The 22190-nt window shown below is 37.5% G+C and overlaps 1 pseudogene; it reads right to left on the bottom strand.

The window, feature by feature from the left end:
* Positions 1 to 7174: 7174 nt before the first annotated feature.
* Positions 7175 to 8698, bottom strand: LOC118841098 (annotated as a pseudogene).
* Between the last annotated feature and the right edge of the window lie 13492 nt (positions 8699 to 22190).

Here is a 22190-nt window from a genome sequence, read left to right as displayed (position 1 = left end):
AGACCTAAAGCTGGGAGGGACCTCAGAGGCTAACTAGTGCAACCCCTTCATTTTACAGATGGAGAAATTGAGTACCAGGTAAGTTAAGTGACTTACCCAAGGCTATATAGGTAATAGTCAATGTGGGATTTGAATTCATTTTTTTTTTACTCCAAAACCTGGGTTTTTTCAGTATACCATGTTGGGTCCATGAACCCTACTTTTTTCTAAGCTCAAGTGAAATATAAAAAAATGGTGACTAAATGATGGGAAGGCATTGAAAGATAAAGTACATAAAACAACTCAATAACTTTCATCCTAGCTATTATTATGGTGGAAAGACAAGGGTTTTATCCCAGATATTCACATCTGGAGGGTACTGATGGCCTTGTAGTCCTTCAGCAACATGGAAACAGCTTAGCATCTGGTAGGTATGAATAATTAACTCAAATAGGAAACTATCAGATGGCGAGCTTCAGGTGGCTTCCTCTCTGACCTAGTATTACTCTACCTCTCATCTCAGGTAAGATTATATTTATACTGGTTGCCCTAGATGCAAAAACTGCTACTCTATGGCTGTCATGGGCTTCGATTATTCACTTGCCAACCTTCTAAAATCCTAGAACTCAATGTATTTGCTCAAACAGAAAATAACAAATAAATATTATTCCATTGTCTTGGAAGAACCTATAATAATCTTTGATTAGGTAAGAAATCATCTTAACACTCTACTCTCAGCTTGTATATTTAAGTTTTGGTAATCCTTTGATTGATTAGACTATGTCCTCTTCATCCAGTTTGCTGTTGACTGGGCATTCATTCATTCATTCACTTATTTGTTTGTTTGTTTATTTATTCACCTATGTATTTATTTGTTTGTTTTTATAAACATTTATCTCTTCTCTTATTGACCAAGAAAAAGAAAAAGCCCTCATAATAAATATTCATAGGACAGCAAAACAAATTTCTACATTGGCCACGTCCAAAAATGTGTGTCTTTCTCTGCATGTCGAGACTATTGTCTCTGTAGTGTAGTAGGAGGTGAGTAGAATTAAAAGCCCTAATAGAACTTTGGAGATGTGTGGTCTTGTGTTGTAGGGGGAGAGGAGAGAAGGGAAATAGTTGACAGGCTGTAATGGTTCACACTGAATGGAGGCAGCAAGACACAGTGGGGAAAGCGTTGGATTTACTGACAGAGGACCTGGGTTCACATCCTCATTTTTGCCACCTGTGTGATCTCTAGCAGGTAACATAATAATAATAGCTGGTATGTATAAATACATATGTGTGTATATACATGTATGGATTATATATATATATGTATATTATATATAGTATAATTTAAAGTTTGCAAAACATTTCAAAAATATCATCTCATTTGATCCTCACAACGACCCTGGTAGGAAGGAGTACTATGATCCCCATTTCACAGAAGAGTAAACTGAGGCAGAAAGAGGCTAAGTGACTTGCCCAGCAACACACAAAGCTGCCTGACTTCAGACACTGTTTTATCTACTGTACCACACCATGGGCCTCCATTTCCTAATCTGTAAATTGGGAGATTAGATTAGATGATGTAAGGTTGCTTCCCTCTCTAAAGCCAAGTAATCTTGTGATAAAATTACAATTTGTTTCACCCTGTCAAAGATAATGAGTTAAGTTCTAAAAAGGAGATAAAAAGTTCAACTCTTTATTTGAAAGGATCTAGGCAAAAAAGTATCCAAATTAATTTTTGTATGAAAAACAAAATCCCCACTAGTAACTGTTTGTGAGTGACTATTTTAACTCCTTGCCTTTTTGGCTTTCTTTATTCACTTTAAAATGTCTATCAGAAATAAAACCATCTAGATTCAACTACAAAATGGAGAGAAAATGGCTAATATGATGTACAAGTGAATCGAATGTTTGCTTTTGCTCTAAAGAGACAAGAAAACTAATATAGAATGCTCGATGACCAAAAATTGAACAAAACAAAAAAATTCCAACAACCCATGAGAGTGATATTATTGTCATCCCTGTCTTGCAGATGAGGGAACTGAATCTAAGAGACTTGAAGTCACTTGCCTACCACGACAAAGTGTACAAGTGTCTGAAGTGGGGCTTGAACCTCAAATCTTCCTGACTTCGGGTCTGGGACTTTAATTACTAGGCCACTCTGGGTTCACTTCACCACATTTAAAAGTCAGGTGAAAGTAGTTTGTGGATGTATTTATTGTATTGTAGAAGTATTTTGTCTTTCATTTTCTAAGGGGAATGGACTGGTCAGGGATGAAGAGAATGGAAGTGTTCTTCCTTATATATAATATTTTATTTTTTCCCCAGTTACATGTTAAAACAATTTTTTAACATTTGAGTTTTTTTAAAATTTTGAGTTCCAAATTCTATCCTTCCGTTCCCCTCCTCCACCCTCCCCTGAGAAGGTAAGCAATCAGATATAGGTTATACATGTGCAATCATGTAGAACAAGTGTTTTTCCTTATGAGGTATTTCAGAGGGGAGATATTGGGGAGTGGGTCAGGAATAAGAAGGATCTCACGGCAGATTAGATGTCAATGTCATCAATAAGAGACAAGAATGCTTGTATTCTACAATGAATCATTCCATTATGTATAGAAGCTCAGTGATTTCTCACGCAAGCCTCTTGTTCTTTGTATAACAAAATGAGGAATATTTCATTCTGAATAAAGAGACATTTTTTAAAAGTTCTACTCTGATTTAAAAGTTTTATTAATGTATTCTATTTTTTACACCATAGTCATTTGCCAATATGCCAAACCTCCACCTCTTTAGAACCTTTTCTTTGTTTTCTAGGCCTGCTAGCTATTCTCCATACACAACCTTCCATCTCTCACCTCTATGCTTTTGTTCAAGTGTTCTCTCCATTCCTCCACCTCCCAGAATCCCTAGCCTCCTTCTAAGCAGAGTTGAGGTGCCACCTCCCACATGAAGTATCGATCTTTCCCAGGTGTTAGTGCTTTCCTCACTCCCCCCAAATTACTGTGAACATATTTTGTATTTATTCACATGTATACAGAGGGGCAGCTAGCCCATGCAGTGGATAGAGCACCAGGCCTGGAGTCCAGAAGACCTGAGTTTAAATCAGGTTTCAGATGCTTACTAGCTGTGTGACCTTAGGCAAATCACTTAACCTGGTTTGCCTCAGTTTCCTCATCTGTAAAATGAGCTGGAGAAAGAAATGGCAAACCACTCCAGTGTCTCTGTCAAGAAAACTCTAAATGGGATTGTGAAGAGTAAGACATAACTGAAAAAAAAGTACAGTTTGTATCCCCTAATGGAATATAAGCCCCTTGAGGGCAGGGACTGTTTTGATTTTGTCTTGATATCCCCAGAACCTCACAGAGTCCATAGCAACAAAGAAAACCAGTTGAGCCAAACTGATCCACAAAAAACCAGCATCTGACAGTTTGTGCAGTATTCTGCATTCTCTACTTTAATTTGATGGTAGAGAAAGAACAAAAGAAAGAAGAAGTACATTTTGATTTTTTTAACACATCAGTGGAGGAATGAAAAGCATATCACCCATTGCCACTGTTCCACTATTTAAAATTGGCCCTTCCATATCCCACTTCTTCTCCCTCAACAGGAAAGAGACATGCATTTAAAGGAAGCATGGTACATGGAACATAAGCATCTTCGGTCTTGCGTGTGTGTATGTGCTCTGTGGAATGAAATGAAGCTCAAAAAAAAAAAATCAAAGTAATGCTTGCTGCATATGAGGCCACAAGGACACTCAATGTAACCATATCACAAATCATCAAGGAAAAATGCTGCGGAAGATCTATGCCTTTAGGACAGCCTGCCTCGTTTAGTAGATCTAATGCTGCCATTAAAGCTAGTCTTTAGTTTTCCTTTTCCTTTGTTCACTGGTAATCGTCCTTCTGCTGGACCATTTGTCTCCCAAGGAGTTGTCTCCTGACTGGAGGATGCGTACAACGGAGCCCTGAATTATGGATTCTCTAGTGGTATGTGCCACACTTCACTACTGGCAGGTAGTTCAGAGAAAAGGCAGCTAAAAACCAAGCAGAATGAAATATGCCAATGAAGATATCTGCACTCTTTTTATTTTTAATTGTTTTTTTTTTACTTTCCAAGTAACACAATTTTAAAAAATAACCTGTTTCTCCTACCACCCACTCTCCTTACCTTGAGCAAATTAAAAAGAAAACAAAAACAAAACTCTCAATAAATAGTGATACAGTCTGACAAAAATAAGCCATGTCCAAAAAATGTAAGTTGCTTTCTGCATATTAAGTTCCTCACCTTTCTTTCAGGAGATTTTGAACTTGTGGTTTATTGCTGTATTGATCAAAGCTCTAAAGTTGTTTTCCCAATAATATTCTTACCTTTGCATAAATTATTTTATTTCTGCTCACTTTGCTCTGCATCAGTTCATAAAGGTCTTCTCACTTCTTCTGAAATTACTCATTTAATCATCTCTCGATACCTGTACTTTCTGAAACATGCCCAAAGCTATATGGGTCTTTGAGTGATGTGGAGTATTTTTTCCCTTTATTTTTAAAGAAGGGTAATTGGTGGCATGGTTTGATAATAAAAACAAGAAAAAAAGCAAAATGTATTAAGGGAAATCATAAGCACTCCAGTTTCTGCAACCCTCGTGTAGCATCACACAGTTCTTCTGTCAACAAAAATGAGGAGCAATAAAAGCTTCGTAGTGCCCAAGGCAGCCAGTCAATTAAAATGGTCATATATATTTTCAGTACTGTAGAAAACAATATAAAACCCATATTAAATTCCTTAGGATTTTATACATACATAGGGACTGCTCTTCTCAGGAAAGGAATTAGGCTGAAATTTTGAAAGCTATAGTTCTGTTTGAGTTGGGAACTTTTACTAGAAGAGATCTCTTTGTCTTTATCTCTCTATCTCTTTCTGTTTCCGTCCCCTCTCTCTCTCCCTCTCTCTCTCTCTCTCTCTCTCTCTCTCTCTCTCACACACACACACACACACACACACGCACACACACACACACATATACACATGTATGTACATATAAGTACTTACATTAATATTTTTAGTCCAGCCTTCAAAATTAAAGTGCTAAATGACATAGACCACATCTGGCTTAAAAAAGATTAGCCCCTAAGGAGAACTGTGGATGAATAAAAATAGAATTACACTTAAAGAATTGTTTTTTATTATTTTACATTATACACGCCTTGTGAACAATTCAGAAATAACATACAAAGAAATGAAGAATCGGTCCACCTCCTGTACAGAAGTAAAGAAACTAAATGTTGAAGACAGCAGGCTTTGCAAGAGGATTAGGTAGAGTTTGCACCCAGCAGGAGACAGTTATAAATGGCACATGCAATAAATATCCTTGCTGATGAGGGCTTTACTCAATCCTTTATCATGATTTGCAACTACAAAAGCTAGATTAATTTCCTTATTCTCTCTTCACAGCAGTATCAGATTAAAAAAAAAGATAAAGTTTAACTTGACTAGGAAATATATCACATAAAGTTTAACAAAGGTGTTTATTCATTCCTGTGAGGATGTTTTCCGAAGTACTAAAAAAACATTCCAAGTTAAAAAAAAAAAAAAGACAACAACTAGTAGGCGTTAACCTAGAAAAAGTGAAATAGTTTGACCAATTCTTCCCTGGGCTTATAGACAGGAAGGTTGCATCCCTTCTCCCATGGAAGGAAAGAAGGAAGGAAGGAAGAAAGGAAAATGAAGGAAAGGCAAGGAGTGAGAAAAGGAGGGAGAGAGGGAAGAAAGGAGGAAGGAAGGAGAGAGGGAAGGAGGAAGAAACACAACCCAGTAATATTCCATTTCTTCTGTAAATTGGTGCAATCATTTTGGAAAGCTATTTGGAATTAAGCAAAGCAAATGACTCAAATAGCTACAACCTTCGACCTAGAAATCCCACACCTACTCATATACTGCAAGGATGTCAAAGAGAGAAAGAAAGATCCCATTTATACTTATATATCTGTAGCAATATTCTTTGTGGTAGTAAAAATTCTAGAAACAACATAGATGATCAGAGATTGGGGAATCACTAAACAGGTTGCGGCATGTGAACATAATGGAATACTACTGGGTTGCATAAATTAATGAATATGAACAATACAAAAAGCTGCAGGAAGCAATATCAACTGAGGTAGGATGAAGAGTGGAGTGAGCAAAAATAATGGAGTATCTAGAATGATTTCAACAGCAAAAATGGAAAGAAATCACCAAAAGACAATTGAACAATATTTAATTTTAATGTCCAAGCTTGTCCCTAGAAGAGAGATGAAAAAATATACTTCCCTTCCTTCAATGCAGAGGTCACAGACTAATGTAAAATGTTGGATGTGTGGTCAGAAACATCAGACATGTTAGTCTTTATGAACTGCTATTTTCCTCCTTATTATAAGAATAATTTGGTATAAAGAATGACACACTGAATGGGAGAATCTATTCATAAATGAATGTGATACGAAAACAAAAAATCAGTAAAAATATGATTTTTTAAAAATTGGGTATTTTTCTTTCTTTTGTACTGTGGTATCTCTTCTATTCTCCACAGTCTTTCTTATTTTAAATATTTTTGTTGATAATTTTTGTTTTTACATCACCTTCACCTTTCCTTTTTTGTCCGTCAAACTATTCCTTGCAATGACAATTTTTAGAGAAAAAAAGGCAGTTCAGAAAAACCAGTCAACAAAATTGTGTTTTACATTATATGCAATATTGCATTATTGCATACTCATTGTCTTCCACTTCTGCAAAGAAGAGAGGAAGGCACATTTTCTTAATTCTTCTCCAGGGCTAATCTTGATCATTATCAAGACACATCATTCCATTTCATTTGCAGTAAGTTTATCTGATAAAGTTCTCATATTCAAGATATTTAATAACTTACTCAAATGTATAAGAATCATTTCCCAATCAATAAGTGGCAGAAGGTTATAAACAGGCTATTTTTTGGTCAATTTTAAATAGATTTTATTCTCCAGGACAAGAATTGCATTTCCACTTGTTTACAGTACTGATAAAGTGCAATGTTGTTCACTTGTCTCTCTCTGGACACATTCAAGCATTCAGAATGCCCAGATTTACATGGTACCTTAAATGTTTCTTTTAAACTGTAACTGCCTTGGTTACAAATTTGAGTCCTTCAGTTTTTGGAAAGCTGCGTGGAGCGCTCTTTCTTCTGGTGTGTTTAGTCGACCTCTTCCATGATGGGTCCAGAAGAAGCACCTCCAGAAGGGGCTGCTCCACCCTCTGGTAACCCACCAGGCACGCCTACTGGCATGCCCCCTGCACTCTGGTACAGCTTAGTAATGATGGGGTTGCAGACCTTCTTCCATTCTTTCCGCTGATGCTCAGATTCTTCCCTCTCAGCAGTCTGGTTCTTACCCAGCCAGTTGATTATTTCACTACATTTGTCAAGGATCTTCTGTTTGTTTTCATCACCAATCTTGCCTTGCAGTTTTTCATCCTCTATGGCAGCCTTTATGTTGAAAGCGTAAAATTCAAGAGAGTTCTCAGAAGACACCTTGTCTCACTGCTTCTCATCCTCAGCCTTCTATTTCTCAGCCTCTTAGACCATACGCTCAATGTCTTCTTTGCTCAGATGTTCTTTGTCATTGGTGATGGTGATCTTGTTCTCCCTGCCTATGGTCTTATCCACAGCAGAAACGTTAATGATGACATCTGCATCAATGTCAAATGCTACTTCAATCTGAGGAACACCCCTGGGTGCTAGGGAGATTCCTGTGAGATCAAATTTGCCAAGCAGGGTTATCCTTTGTCATTGGTCCCTCGCCTTCATAAACTGAATAAGCACACCAGGCTGGTTGTCTGAATAGGTGGTAAAGGTCTGTGTCTGCTTGGTAGGGATGGTGGTATTATGTTTGATTAGAACAATCATAACTCCACCAGAAGTTTCAATTCCAAGGGAAAGAGGAGTGACATCCAACAGCATCAAGTCTTGCACATTCTCAGAGTTATCTCCAGACAAAATGGCAGCCTGGACAGTTGCACCATAAGCAACAGCCTCATCAGGACTGTTACTCTTGTTGAATTCCTTGCCACTGAAGAGGTCTTGCAGAAGCTTCTGGATTTGAGGATTCGAGTGGAACCACCCACCAGGATGATGTCATGAATCTGTGATTAATCTAGCTTGGCATCTCTTAAGGCCTTTTCCACAGGATCCAGTGTGCCATGGAAGATATCAGCATTCAGCTCTTTGAAACATGCTTGGGTGATTGATGTATAGAAGTCAACACCTTCATAGAGGGACTCAATCTCAATACTGGCCTGGGTACTGCACATTCACAAGTGATGTGAAGATGGTGAACAGCCCTCTTGTTCTCACTGATGTCTTTCTTGTGCTTTGCCTTGAACTTGGCAATGAAATGGTTGACCATTTGTTTATCAAAGTCATCCCCACCCAAGTGGGTGTCCTAGCTGAGATGCCATCTTCAATGGTGAGAATGGAGACATCAAAAGTACCACCTCCAAGGTCAAAGATCAACACACTTCTCTCAGTACCAACCTTTCTGTCCAAGTCATAAGCAATAGCAGCATCAGTTGGCTCATTGATGATTCAGAGCACGTTGAGACCAATGATGGTGCCAGCTTCTTTACTGGCCTAACGTTGGGAATCATTGAAATAGGCTGGTACTGTGACCACAGCATTTGTGACAGTCTTCCCAAGGTAAGCTTCTGCAATTTCTTTCATCTTGGTCAAGACCATAGAAGATAATTCTTCTGGATAGATATTTTGGTCTCCCCTTTGTACTCCACTTGGACCTGAGGCCTGCCCGCATCATACACCACCAATAAAGGTCAATGTTTCATGTCTGCCTATATAACTGCATCATCAAATCTTCAACCAATCAGACATTTGGCATCTAAAACTGTGTTGGTGGGGTTCATTGCAACTTTATTCTTTGCAGTATCACATTCCATAGCCCGTATGATGAATGTGAGACAGAACCTCAGAGTTGCATTCATTTGCATGTCTCTAATTATTAATGATTAAGAGCATTCTTGTATGGGTGTTGATATTTTGGATTTCTGTCATTGAAAACAATCTATTCATAACCTTTGATCATTTATTGATTAGAGGATGGTTCTTGTTCTTATGAATTTAAGTTTTTATAAATCTTGGATATGAGAACTTTATCAGAGAAACTGCAAAGATTTTTTCCCCATTTACTCATTTCTCTTCTTATTTTAACTGCATTACTTCTGCATGTGAGTCCTGCTTGCTTTGCTCTGCCTTAGTTCATATGTATTCTTATATTTCTTTTATTTTTCATGTAGCAGGGCATGTATAGAACTGCACTGGCAGCTTCTGGCTTAGCACTTGGACCTTTGGGGTGTGACAAAGCCCCTCCCACTTTCTAATTGCCACATATGACTCGTGCCTGAAGGACTCAGTGCTTTGGGGATGACATTGAGCCATTGAGCAGGACACATTCCTCCTTTCTTTAATCAACCAATAATAAAATTAGGGAATTTACTTTGTAGAGAAGTATCTAACACATCAAAATAAAATAATCAATTCATCATACATAAATATGGTGAAAAAATAAAGTTTAATTTCTTTGATGAATTCCTTATACACTCATCCACTTGAGTCTCTTTTCTTCCTCAATGGATTTGCCTCTGTTGGTGTCTACAAAATTTAGTTTTTGAGAGCTTTGTGTCCTTCCTGGGAAGACTCTCTCTTTAAAATTTTAATCTATCTACTGTCTACCATCTTCTTGTCCTCACTCTGAATACACTAAAATCAGCTCTTCTCAAATTTTAGAGCATGTGTCAACCTATACTCAGTTTTTCTATCTTCTATCATAAATTTTAAGATGAAAGCCACTTATCCTCAAAGTTCCCTTCATTCTTCCCCCTCTTCCTCCACCTCAGGAGCTATTTATTCCTTATTAGTAAAAATCAGATCTTAGTAATCGATGTACTATGGATAAGAACTAGAACCAGGGGTGGGGAACATGCAGCCTCAAGGCCACATATGGCCCTCTAGGTCCTCAAGTGCAGCCCTTTGACTGAAGGGCCTCCAGGCTGCAGGTTCCCACCCCTGCTAGACCTTTAATTTTACTGGTATAGAGAACTGAGAGATGAGGAAATTCTTTCTGCCCAAGTAAGTAGGCCCCTCCTCTGCAAATGACAGTGTTAGAAATTGTCCCAGAGCACCTAAAAGCTAAGTGATTACCCAGTTCACAGAGTCAGTATGTGTCAGAGGCAGGATTTGAATGCAGATTTTCCTGGCTCTGAAATTAACTCTCTCTCTTCACATCATGGGGCCTCTTGAAAGTATATGCTCATGTATATGTGTCTGTGTTTCTATGAGTATGTATACACACATATATGTATGTGTGTATATGTACATATGTATATAAATATATGTTCTATTTACTTGTTTTACAATTTTCTCTCTTCATGAAAATCACAGCAATAGCTTTCCTTTTCTCATTAGATCCACATTTTTGTCTTTTACCTTATTTTAATTCCTTAGCTTATTCATCCCAGAGTTATTTTTTTCCTCTATATGATTTTCACATTCCTTTCCATATGTCCCACATAATTTCTTTTTCTGTTTGCCTATTCTCCTTGTGGCTTCCTGGATACTTCCTCTCTGTCTCTGTCTCTGTCTCTCTCTTTCTCTCTCTCTCTGTCTCTCTCTCTCTCTATCTCTCTCTCTCTCTCTCTCTCTCTCTCTCTCTCTCTCTCTCTCTCTCTCTCTCTCTCTCTCTCTCTCTCTCTCTCTCTCTCTCCTGTGTGTGTGTGTATATGTGTGTGTGTGTGAGAGAAAGAAAGAATAAAGGAAGCCTCAAGAAGAGATATATTTGTATATATCATACATTCTTATATATGTGTGTATACACACATATGAATCACATTTGTGTATACAATACATTCATATATGTGTATGCACATACACATATATGAACTATGGGGTAATCCCTATACATGTATGTATATATACACATAAATATGAATGAATTATATAGTCCATTTATACATATATGAATGTATGATATAATCCAAATACATGTCTATGTGTGTGTATGCACACATATATAAATGAATGATATAGTCCATATATATGCATATGTGAATATATGATATGATCCAAATGTATGCCTGTATATGTATATACACATACATATATGTGAATGTATGTATACGCAAATGTGTTTCATACATACAAACACACACATGCAGATATAGATGATCTATATTTTTGTGAGAAAGAGATTAGGATGAAGGAAAAGGCAAGCTTTGGATTCAAGCACAAATGAGCATGATGTGACATGACACATGTATCCTGAGAATAGAAAAGCGATTAGGCAACTTAGCCTGGCAGCTGTGTGAAAGATAGACTAGAGTAGAGAGAGAATATAGCAGAGAGACCAGCTAGCAGGCTACTGCAGGAATTTAGGTGAGAGGCTTGGAAAGGGCCAGAAGGGGAGCCAGTGGAAATATAGAAAAAAGGAACATTGAGATGGTGACATATTGGATATAGGGAGCAAAGGAGAAGGAAGAATCCTAGAGAAAATTCAACAGTATACACAGATATATGTATTTAAAATAAAATGTAACTTATTATACCATCTACTTTTTTTAAGCTTTAGTTTGCATGTTTCTGATTCCTGCACTTTGTGTTCCAAATAAATTGGAGCTGTTTCTAAATTTTGTCCTATTCCCATCTGATTATTAAAAGTGAAAGTGACCATTAAAATGAACTAGTTCATTGCAATCTTTTTGCAGATAAGGAAACTGAGGCCCTTTCTCACGATCACACGGTGATAAAATGGTAGAATTAGGACTCTAAGCCATGTACCCCAATTCTTTTTTCACTAAAACAAATTACTGAGGATAGTAACAAGCTGAAGGGATAAATAAATTAAGGAAGAAGTTATATTGGGGCCAAAATGAAGATAGTGTCATTTATGACAATACAGAAGTCTGGACAGAGTGTATGTATTTTAGCAGGAAACCTTTTCATATTTCTCTCTACTTTTCTGCCCTTTCAATCCTCCATACCACCTTTTTTTGTGATAATCAGTTAGATACAAATTGATTAAGGGATGGACTAGACAGCCTCTAAGTTCCCTTTCAATTCATTTCTACTATTAAGAATGAAAAAATTTTCATTCTCTCAGAACATATACGTATATCTAAAAGGTCCCATGTGTGCTGCCATCTTTGAAAATCAATTCAAGAGGGAAGAGCCAAGATGGCATCTGGAGAGCAGGGACTCACTTAAGTTCTCCCCCAAATCCCTCCAAACACCTGTAAAAAAATGGCTCTGAACAAATTCTAGACCTGAAGAACCTAAGAAATAGCAGAGGGAAGCAGGTCTCCAGCTCAGGACAGTCTGGATGGTTGCTAAGAAGGGTCTATCGCACCATGCTGTGCATAGAGCACAGCTCAGCGTGGGCCGCTCTAGGACCAAACAGACCAGGAGTCAGGTGGAGCAGGCCTGAGGGTCATGAATCATTGAGCTGTGGCAGTTACCAGACTTCTTAACCCACAAATGCCAAAGACCACAGAGCAGATTAGTGGGAAAACCGCTGAATCAAGGTGATAGTGGTCCGGCCCTAGCCCTGGGGGTGGTGGAGGTGGTGTGGTGGTGGCAAGTGGCAGCAGCAGGAAGCTCGTGTGGCTGCTTCCAGAGCTACAGCATCAGTTGCTTCCCGAGTCCCTGGCTTACACGGTGGGAGGAATCAAGCAGCGGATCACAGCGGGTATGCAAGGAGCACTTTGCTGATGCAGAGGCAGGTTCTGTTGCTTTTTTCTGCTTGGATCTGGGTCGCGGTCCTGGTAGGCAGTTCTTGGAGGAGGAGGAGCACTGCTGTGGCAGAGCTTGAAGTGATGGTGGAGTAGAAGTAGCTCTGAAAAGAGCAGCACAGCCCCTAAAGCTTGGGACAAAGTACTGTCTACTCTACAAGCAGTCATACCATGACAAAAAGCTCAAGGGTCAAGGAGTTGGCTGGGAACATGAACAGGCAGTGAAAAAAGATGCAGACTCAGACTCAGACTTTAGAATCTTTCTGGGAGGACAAAGAAGATCAAAACATTAAGCCAGAAGAATTCAACAAAGTCAAAGCAACTACATCAAAAGCCTCCAAGAAAAATATGAATTGGTCTCAGGCCATGGAAGAGCTCAAAAAGGATTTGGAAAAGCATGTAAAACAAGTGGAGGAAAAATTGGGAATAGACATGAGAGTGATGCAAGAAAACCATGAAAAAACAAGTCAATGACTTGCTGAAGGAGACCCAAAAAATACTGAAGAAAATAACACCTTAAAAAATAGACTAACCCAAATGTCAAAAGAGGTCCAAAAAGCCAATGAGGAGAAGAATGCTTTGAAAGGCAGAATTAGCCAAATGGAAAAGGAGGTCCAAAAGACCAGCGAAGAAAATACCACCTTAAAAATTAGATTGGAGCAAGTGGAAGCTAGTGACTTTATGAGATATCAAGATATTATAAAACAGAACCAAAGGAATGAAAAAATGGAAGAAAATGTGAAATACCTCATTGTAAAACCCACTGACCTGGAGAATAGATCCAGGAGAGATAATTTAAAAGTTATTGGACTACCTGAAAGCCATGATCAAAAAAAAAGAGCTTAGATATCATCTTTCAAGAAATTATCAAGGAGAACTGCCCTGATATTCTAGCACCAGAAGGTAAAATAGAAATTGAAAGAATCCACTAATTGCCTTTTGAAAAAAATCCCAAAAAGTAAACTATGAGGAACATTGTTGCCAAATTCCAGAGTTCCCAGGTCAAGGAAAAAATACTGCAAGCAGCCAGAAAGAAACAAATTGAGTATTGTGGAAACACAATCAGGATAACACAAGATCTAGCAGCTTCTACATTAAGGGATCGAAGGGCTTGGAATATGATATTCTGGAGGTCAAAGGAGCTAGGATTAAAACCAAGAATCACCTACCCAGCAAAACTGAGTATAATGCTCCAAGGTAAAACATGGATTTTCAATAAAATAGAGGACTTTCAAGCTTTCTCAGTGAAAAGACCAGAGCTGAATAGAAAATTTGGCTTTCAAACACAAGAATCAAGAGAAGCATGAAAAGGTAAATAAGAAACAGAATTCATAAGGGACTTACTGAAGTTGAACTATTATGTTTATATTCCTACCTGAAAAGATGATATGTGTAATTCATGAATTCATGAGACCTTTCTCAGTATTAGGGTTGTTGAAGGGAATATGTGTGTGTGTGTGTGTGTGTGTGTGTGTGTGTGTGTGTGTGTGTGTGTGTGTGTATGCAGAGAGACAGACAGAGAGAGACAGAGAGACAGAGACAGAGACAGAGGGCACAGGGTGAGTTGAATATGAAGGGATGAGATCTAAAAAGAAATCAAATTAAGGGATGAGAGAGGAATATATTGGGAGAGGGAGAAAAGGAGAGATAGAATGGGGTGAATTTTACCACATAAAGGTGGCAAGAAAAAGCAGTTCTGTCGAGAGGGAAGAGGGGGCAAGTGAAGGGGAATGAGTGAATCTTGCTCTCATCGGGTTAGGCTTGAGGAGGGAATAACATACACACTCAATTGGGTATCTTACCTCACAGGAAAGTAGGGAGAAGGGGATAAAATAGGGGGGATGATAGAAGGGAGGACAGATGGGGGAGGAGGTAATCGAAAGCAAACACTTTAGAAAGGGGACAGGGTCAAGGGAGAAAATTGAATAAAGATGGACATGATAAGATGGAGGGAAATATAGTCTTTCACAACATGATTATTGTGAAAGTATTTCACATAATGATATATGTGTGACCTATGTTGAATTGCTTGCCTTCTTAGGGAGGGTGGGTGGGGAGGAAGAGGGTAGAGAATTTGGAACTCAAAGTTTTAAAAGCAGATATTAAAAAAAAGTTGTTTTAGCATGCAACTGGGAAATAAGATACACAGGCAATGGGGTATAGAAATCTATCCTACCCTGCAAGAAAGTAAGGGGAAAGGGATTGGGGAGAGTCGGGTGACAGAAGGGAGGGCTGACTGGGGAACAGGGCAATCAGAATATATGCCATCTTGGAGTGGGGGGAGGGTAGAAATGGGGAGAAAATTTGTAACTCAAAATCTTACGGAAATCAATGTTGAAAACTGAAATATTAAATAATAAAATATGAAAAATAAAAAACAAAAAAATCAATTCAAGAATCATAGTCACAGATAAATTTATATGCTTAATCTGTCACACATAAAAGGCACATTGATCTTTTGTGCTTCCAATCTGCATGAAATGTTAGTGAATATATGTAAATACAGAAATTTTAGTATATACATGTAAATATGGCAGAACAAAATTCCTATTAAAACCCCATATAAAGGAAATTATTATCATAGTGTGGCAGGAGTTTGAGAACTGACCAGCATCTTCAGTTTTGTAGTTTAGAGAGACAAGCATTCTGTCTCAACCCTGAGAGTGATTTTGGTCTGAGAAGGAAATGAATGGGGTAGGCTGTCAGGCTCCTGCAGGCATCTAGGAAAGGAGAACTCAGATTGGATCTACCAGTTATTATCACCTTTCTGAGGACTGAGGGAAGTTTCAAAAAGTCTACTTCTCCCCCAATTTCCCCTCCCTGTGCCTACCTGGTAATAGACGTTGCAATAAACTCATTCAATCCTTTTACCTAAGTATTTCCTGTATTTTGATTTTTGACTCAAGTATAAAGAAGCTAGAGGCTCACTTCTTTATTTAAATTAGGGCACAGAGTCAAATCTCTGTCCGAGTGAATCTGGGGGCTCTGAGCCATTGTGATTTTATCAATAAGTTTTCATCTGATAGAAATTCCATAAAATAGCTGAAAATGGACCGTTATTCACATGAGAGTAACTTTATATTCCGATGCTAAAAGTAAGCTGGGCAGCTGGGTGGCACAGTGGATAGAGTGCTGGGCCTGGAGTTAAGAAGATTCATCCTCCTGAATTCAAACCTGGCCTCAGACACTTACTAGCTGTGTGACCCTGGGCAAGTCACTCAGTCCTGTTTCCCTCAGTTTCCTCATCTGCAAAATGAGCTGGAAAGGGAAATGGCAAACCATTCCATTATCACTGTCAAGAGAACTCAAAATGGGGTCATGAAGAGTCAGACATAACTGAAAAAAAAAAAAAAACTTTTGTTGTTCAACAAAAGGTGAGCTGACTTTTATAATAAGGTTTATCAGTTACTAAATTTCCAGACTCAAACATGAAAAAGGAAATGAGGAAGCAGAGTAGAGAAGGGAGGAGGAAGCAGAAAGGATAGATTATTTTCCACAGTGCTACTCACCAGTGCTATAGCAGGAGTAGGTTCATAATTGGAAGAGACCTTAAAGATCATCTAACCTAACCTTTCATTCTAAAGAAAAACTGAAAACTAGAGAGGTTGTGATTTGTCCAGGGTTGCACATGTAGTAAGTGGCAGGAATGAGGTTGAACTAAGGTCTTCTGACTTTAGAGGAAATGCTTTTTCCACTGCACTAAGTTTCCTCTTCCCCTTCCCCTTCCCCTTCCTCTTAAATTCTCTTTCCTTCCTTTCTTAAAGAAAAGCTTGTGAGACTCAATGGGAAAAAATAGTGGTGAGTCCTGAGCTCTAGGCTTGAGAAACTTATTTCAGAATTGACAACATTTTGAGAAGGGAGGGAGAAGACCATTTGGCTCCAATCTGAGAGACACCCCTGGGACTTTGGTCCTTAAATGAATTCTTATAGGGTAGCTGTAAAGTGCTGAAAATAGAGGTTTGTCCCGGAAATATGACAGAACCTTAATCACAATGCCAGGTTGCTGTTTTATGAATGCAGTGACACACCTATCAATTAGTCTTTGATGAAACCATATGAGCACCTGGGAAATGTTCTGTACTGAGCAGCCTCATTCAGAATGCTTCTGAACATCTGTTGACTATTCCCAAGAGTCTGAGTTACCTACACAAGAGAAATTTTGATTCGGAGAGGAAGAAAGATGGAAGGAAAGAAAGGAGAAAAAAGGAAGGATAAAAAGTTAAGGAAAGAAATAAAGTTTACTTGGCTTAGGCAAAACATCTTGGGTTTGAAACTCTACAGAGAGGATTATGTGGAATTTTCAGTAAATCTACAGGAATTTTATGCAGGAATCTGCAGAAAATATGAGCATAAAAAACTGTTAATGGGGAAAGGGAAAATCTTAGAAACTAGAGCTACAGAGGTTGAGGCTATCAATGAAGGTTTGTGTTGTCATGGAAACCTGATGCAATAGAAGCTGCAGAAAATACATTGCTTCTCACTGTCACACTGTAAGGTTTGAGACGCTATTCAAGACAATTGAAATTGTCTGGAGAGATGACTCAGAGAGGCCAATAACTAAGTTAGTGGGGGATGTGGGGAGATGGTGGTGATGGTAAAGCTAGCGAATCAATGAAAAGGGCCTGGGTCATGAGAGTGAGAGACAGAAAAAAATTCGAGAAGCCAGATCTCAGAAAAAAAATCCCATGGGTCATGTGGAAAGGAACGAGAGATACACATAGAAGAAAGGAAAAAAAAGTTATAACACTGATACGGATAAAGTAAAAAATTAAGACAAAAACAGATAAAAATGTGACTTACATCTTCATGAAATTAAAAAAACTAATTATTTGATGTATTTTATTTTATAATTTACACTTTTATTGTTATCTTTTTTTAATGCCAGTCATTTCTCCCAATCCACTTCCTTACATTACATCAAAACCCTGTTGGTAACAAAGAAAAATGTCAAAGGAAAGTGAATCTTAACAGCAATCACATCTGATAATGTGCTCCATTTTCCATACCTGTATTTCCCACACTTCTCTATGGAGAGCAGGAAGGTATATTTATCAGTGCTTCAAGATTAAAGTTGTTTATTACAATTTATCCTGTTTAATGCTGTTATGTCATTGTGTATATTGTTTTATTGGTCTTACTTTCTTCAATCTGGAGCAAATCATGAATCTTCCCATGTTTTCCTGAATTCCTCTTATTCATCGATTCCTCAGGTGCCATAATACACCATTGTGTTGATATACCACAATTTCTTTAGCCATTCTTCCATTGATGGCACCCTTTTTGCTTCCACTATTTTTGGTTTCCCCCAAAAATATGGTGTTATGAATATTTCCTAAGATATTTTTACTTATTTTCTCCCATTGATCCTCTGGGGGTATATGCGCAGAGTTGAGATTACTGGATGAGATTATGAGTAACTTTTCTTGAATAATTCCAAACTAATTTCCAGAAAGGCTAGAAAAATTCCCAGTTTCATAATAGGGTGTTAATATGCCCATCTTCCTGAAGCTTCTTCAATATTGACTTTCGGGGTTTTTTTTTAGTTGTTGACAATTGATGGACATGAAATTAAGCCTCAGAGTTGATTTAATTTCATTTTCTCTTTTGATTAGTAACTCAGAACAATCTTTCACATAGACAATATTGGAGGAGTTATGGAAACACATATACACCAATACACAATTGTAGTTAGAACTATGAATTGGATCAAACATTCTGGAAAGCAACTTGAAATTTTGCTAAGAAGGTGACTGAATTGTCCTTATCTTTTGATCTAGAGACCCCACTGTTAGACATATATCCCAAGGAGTTCAATGACAAGAAGAAAGTTTCAATAGACATCAAAATATTTATAGCAGCATTTTTCTGTGGTAGCAATAAAATCAGAACAGTAAATATTCATTGATTTGGGAATGGATAAACAAATTATGGTAAGTGAATGTAATGAAATATTACTGAACTACAAGAAATGATGAATGTGAAAATGTAGGGAACCGTGAGAAGACCCATGAACTGATGCAAAATGAAATAAACATACAAAAAAACTGCATACACAATGACTATAAAAACATAAATGGGAAGAATGTTAACAAAATTAAAGTGACTGAATGTAATGAAATTATAAGATTAACCAAGATGGCCACAAAAAGAGATATGAAAATCCTTGCTTGAAGAAGTGGGGGAATATGAATATTAATGCATATAATGTTGGACTTGGATAATGTGCTTGTTAGTTTTTTTAAACTGTTTATTATTTGATATAAAGGGTATCTATTTGGGACAGATAATGGTAGAATTATACTGGGAAATAAAAGCTATATAAAAGAAAATATAGACTTTAAAAATATTAAAAATTATTCTCCCCCTAGCTACCATTGTAACAAATATCTCCTTCCCATTACCTATTTTTTTCTTCTGTGATGTGGACTTTTATATTTAGTTCATGTACCCATTTGGAGTTTATTGTGGTACAAGATCTTGGTCTAAACCTAATTTCTACCAAACAACCTGACAGTTTTCTTAGGAGATCTTGCAAAATAGAGAATCTTTTGCCCTGTAGCTTGTGTTCTTGACTTTATTAAACACTAGACTGTTGAGTCTTGCCCAATTAGTCAGTTCCACTGATTTACATTTATATTATTTGACTAATACCACGTACTTTTGAGGATGGCTATTATACAACTGACTTTTGTTAATGTTATGCCCATCTCACTCCTGCTTTCTCTCCCTCATTATTTCCTTCAGGATTTGGGACTTTCAGATCCTTAAAAAGCTTTTGTTAGTATTTTGTATAGTTCTACAAAGTAATTCAGCCCTTGGCAGTTGAATTGGAATTACATTAAATTTTTAAGTTTTTCTAAGTAATATAGTAATTTATTTATTACATAGGTAAGGCCTAACCAAGACCAATGAGCCTCTGTCCAATTCTTTGTCTCACTTCTATAAAAAAATTCATAATTGTATTTCTTATGCATTTAATAAAATAATCCAAAATAGTTATTTTTAACGATAAATATTTTAGGGATTTCTTTTATGGTCACATCACATACTTCTCAATAATAACATCATTTTCCTGACGTTTCCCACTGATGCTAATTCACATCAGGTCAAGTAATTCTCAGAGTTATTGCTTACATTTATTCCCACATCTGCACATAAGTATCACTGAATATGTAACTGCTGGAAAGAATGAAAGCGAAATTTCTAAACAGTCAACACGAGATTTGTAGCTGTCCTAAATTGAAATAACTCCCTTTTCTTTTTTTTTTCTCCTATTTTGCCATGCTCGTCTAGATGCTTGGTTTGAAATAATATTCTGCATTCCACACATTCCACATCTGTATCTCCCTTTGGATCATGATCTTTCTAGTAGGAAATATTGTTTAGCACATAGGAAGGGACTGTGGCAGCTCACCTTTAAGATACTTTAGCTAAAATGCTTCACTTTTTTCCTTTGGACAATTTTATCTATGGAAAAGGGCAAAAACATGGATAGTTCTGAGAGGAGCAGAGAGGAAACAGCAGTCAAAAGGGGGAAAAATAGTTCTGAAGGTAAAGATCTGGTTGAATTGTCTTGTTTTCCAAAGGCTAATTAACATATGACTATTGAAGAATTTGAGGCTAATATCTAGAAAACTCTGACAACTAGAACATTTTTTTGTGAGTATGAGGTAATTGTACAAGCCTTTCTTGGTTTCGCACCCAAAGATAAGTCCACGTCAATTCATATGCAGTGATCTTATAAGGAAAAGGAAGAAGAGACTGAAGAAACAGAATGGACACAAAAATGTAGTGAAGATAATTGGGGAAAAGAAAAATATTCTTCTCTAGCATTGTAGCCAAAGTTGAAAAACAGGGAAATAATCATACCCAGCAGGGCTGGGAAATTTTGGAGGGACATTAGTATAGAGTGATGGATCTTACAAGGAAAGGAGTAATGGCTGGAAGAGAGGCAGAAAGATCTATAGATTAAAGCTGAAGGTTTCAGAAAAAGAACAAGGCCTGAGTGAGATTTTGGAGAATTTTTTTAATAGCATTTAAACCAAAATGTAAGTTACGAGTATTTAAATTCAATATATCTTTTTAGTTTTAGTTCATGCCAGTCCCCTTTCTTCATGGAAAGGACCTGATCTCAGACTTCAGAGGCATAAGCAACTCCATCTACCAAATCAGGTGGGTGCCCCTATGCAACTTATAGCCTTAGAGAGTTGCCCAGAGTGCTGAAAAGTGAGCTGTCCAGAGTTATAGAGTCAATAGGTGTCTGAATCAAGACTTAAACCCTGATCTTGGCTTCTTGGCTTCTAGATTCCATTTAAACTGGAGTTACAATTATCCCTTCCACATCATGGGGGTTAGGGGCCTGGCATCTCTGCAACCTGGAAAATCTCCATAAAATTTTTTGGCCCTCCCTTTGTACCACAGAAGAAGTCAGAATTATTACAGTAGTAGAAGATAAAATATGTTGATATTATTTAATGCTACACATATATTTTATGCATTTCTGAGTTTCTAAACTTTTTTCTGTGTTGTCTACAGGCCTTCACATGTCATCTGCAGCTTCCACAAAACTCCCCCAAAATTCCCATTTAACTTCTTATGCCACAATATGTCAAAACTATGATGGGGAAAGTCACAATGTGAAAGAGATAACTCTATTTCCAATTCGTGTCCTACCTTCTCCTGACAAGGCATTTAGCAAAATGTAATGCATATAGAGTCAGAGTTGGAGTCAAGAAGATCTCTGTTTGAAACCTGTATCAGACATTCACTAGCTGTGTGACCTTCTGCAAATCACTTAACCTCAACTCCTTTACCTAGAAAGTGGAGCTAATCACCTGTCTCACAGGGTTCTTGTGCGGATTGAATGAGATAATGTACATAAAGTGATTTGGAAATCTTAAAGTGCAATATAAATGTAAGAAATTGTTATTCTGTCATACTCTATGTCTAGAACACCCTCCTGTTCCTTATTCCATATCTGAAACTGTTCTCACCCTCAAATGTCTCAGAGTACCATATAATGGACCTTTCCTTTTCACTTAAACCACTCTGCTTTTTAATTCAACCTTCATTTAATTCAACAAATATCTATTTGGCTCTCCTACTCAAGATACAAAGCCAAGAAGAGTGAGATGGTTAATCTGATACAAACATAGATAAGTTTAATGTAATATAAGAGCAAAGGGAAGACCAGACAGTGTGTTCTAGGAAAGTCCAAGGAGGAAGAGAACATGTTTGTCAAGGGCAATGAGTAAAATCTCCATTGAGGATCTGGCAATTAAACTGAAACTTGAACAGCAGATAACAATTCTGAAAGGTGGAGATGAGAAGGAGTGAATTCCAGGTGTGAATTCACAGAGATAGCAGATAACACCCAAGTTTGGGGAACACATGTGGACGTGTCTTATTTTGTATACACA

This window comes from Trichosurus vulpecula, chromosome 1, assembly GCF_011100635.1.
Source record: "Trichosurus vulpecula isolate mTriVul1 chromosome 1, mTriVul1.pri, whole genome shotgun sequence".
NCBI lineage: Eukaryota > Metazoa > Chordata > Mammalia > Diprotodontia > Phalangeridae > Trichosurus > Trichosurus vulpecula.
The sequence above is the reverse complement of the archived record's forward strand: the minus strand, read 5'-3'. Positions and strand labels throughout refer to the sequence as shown.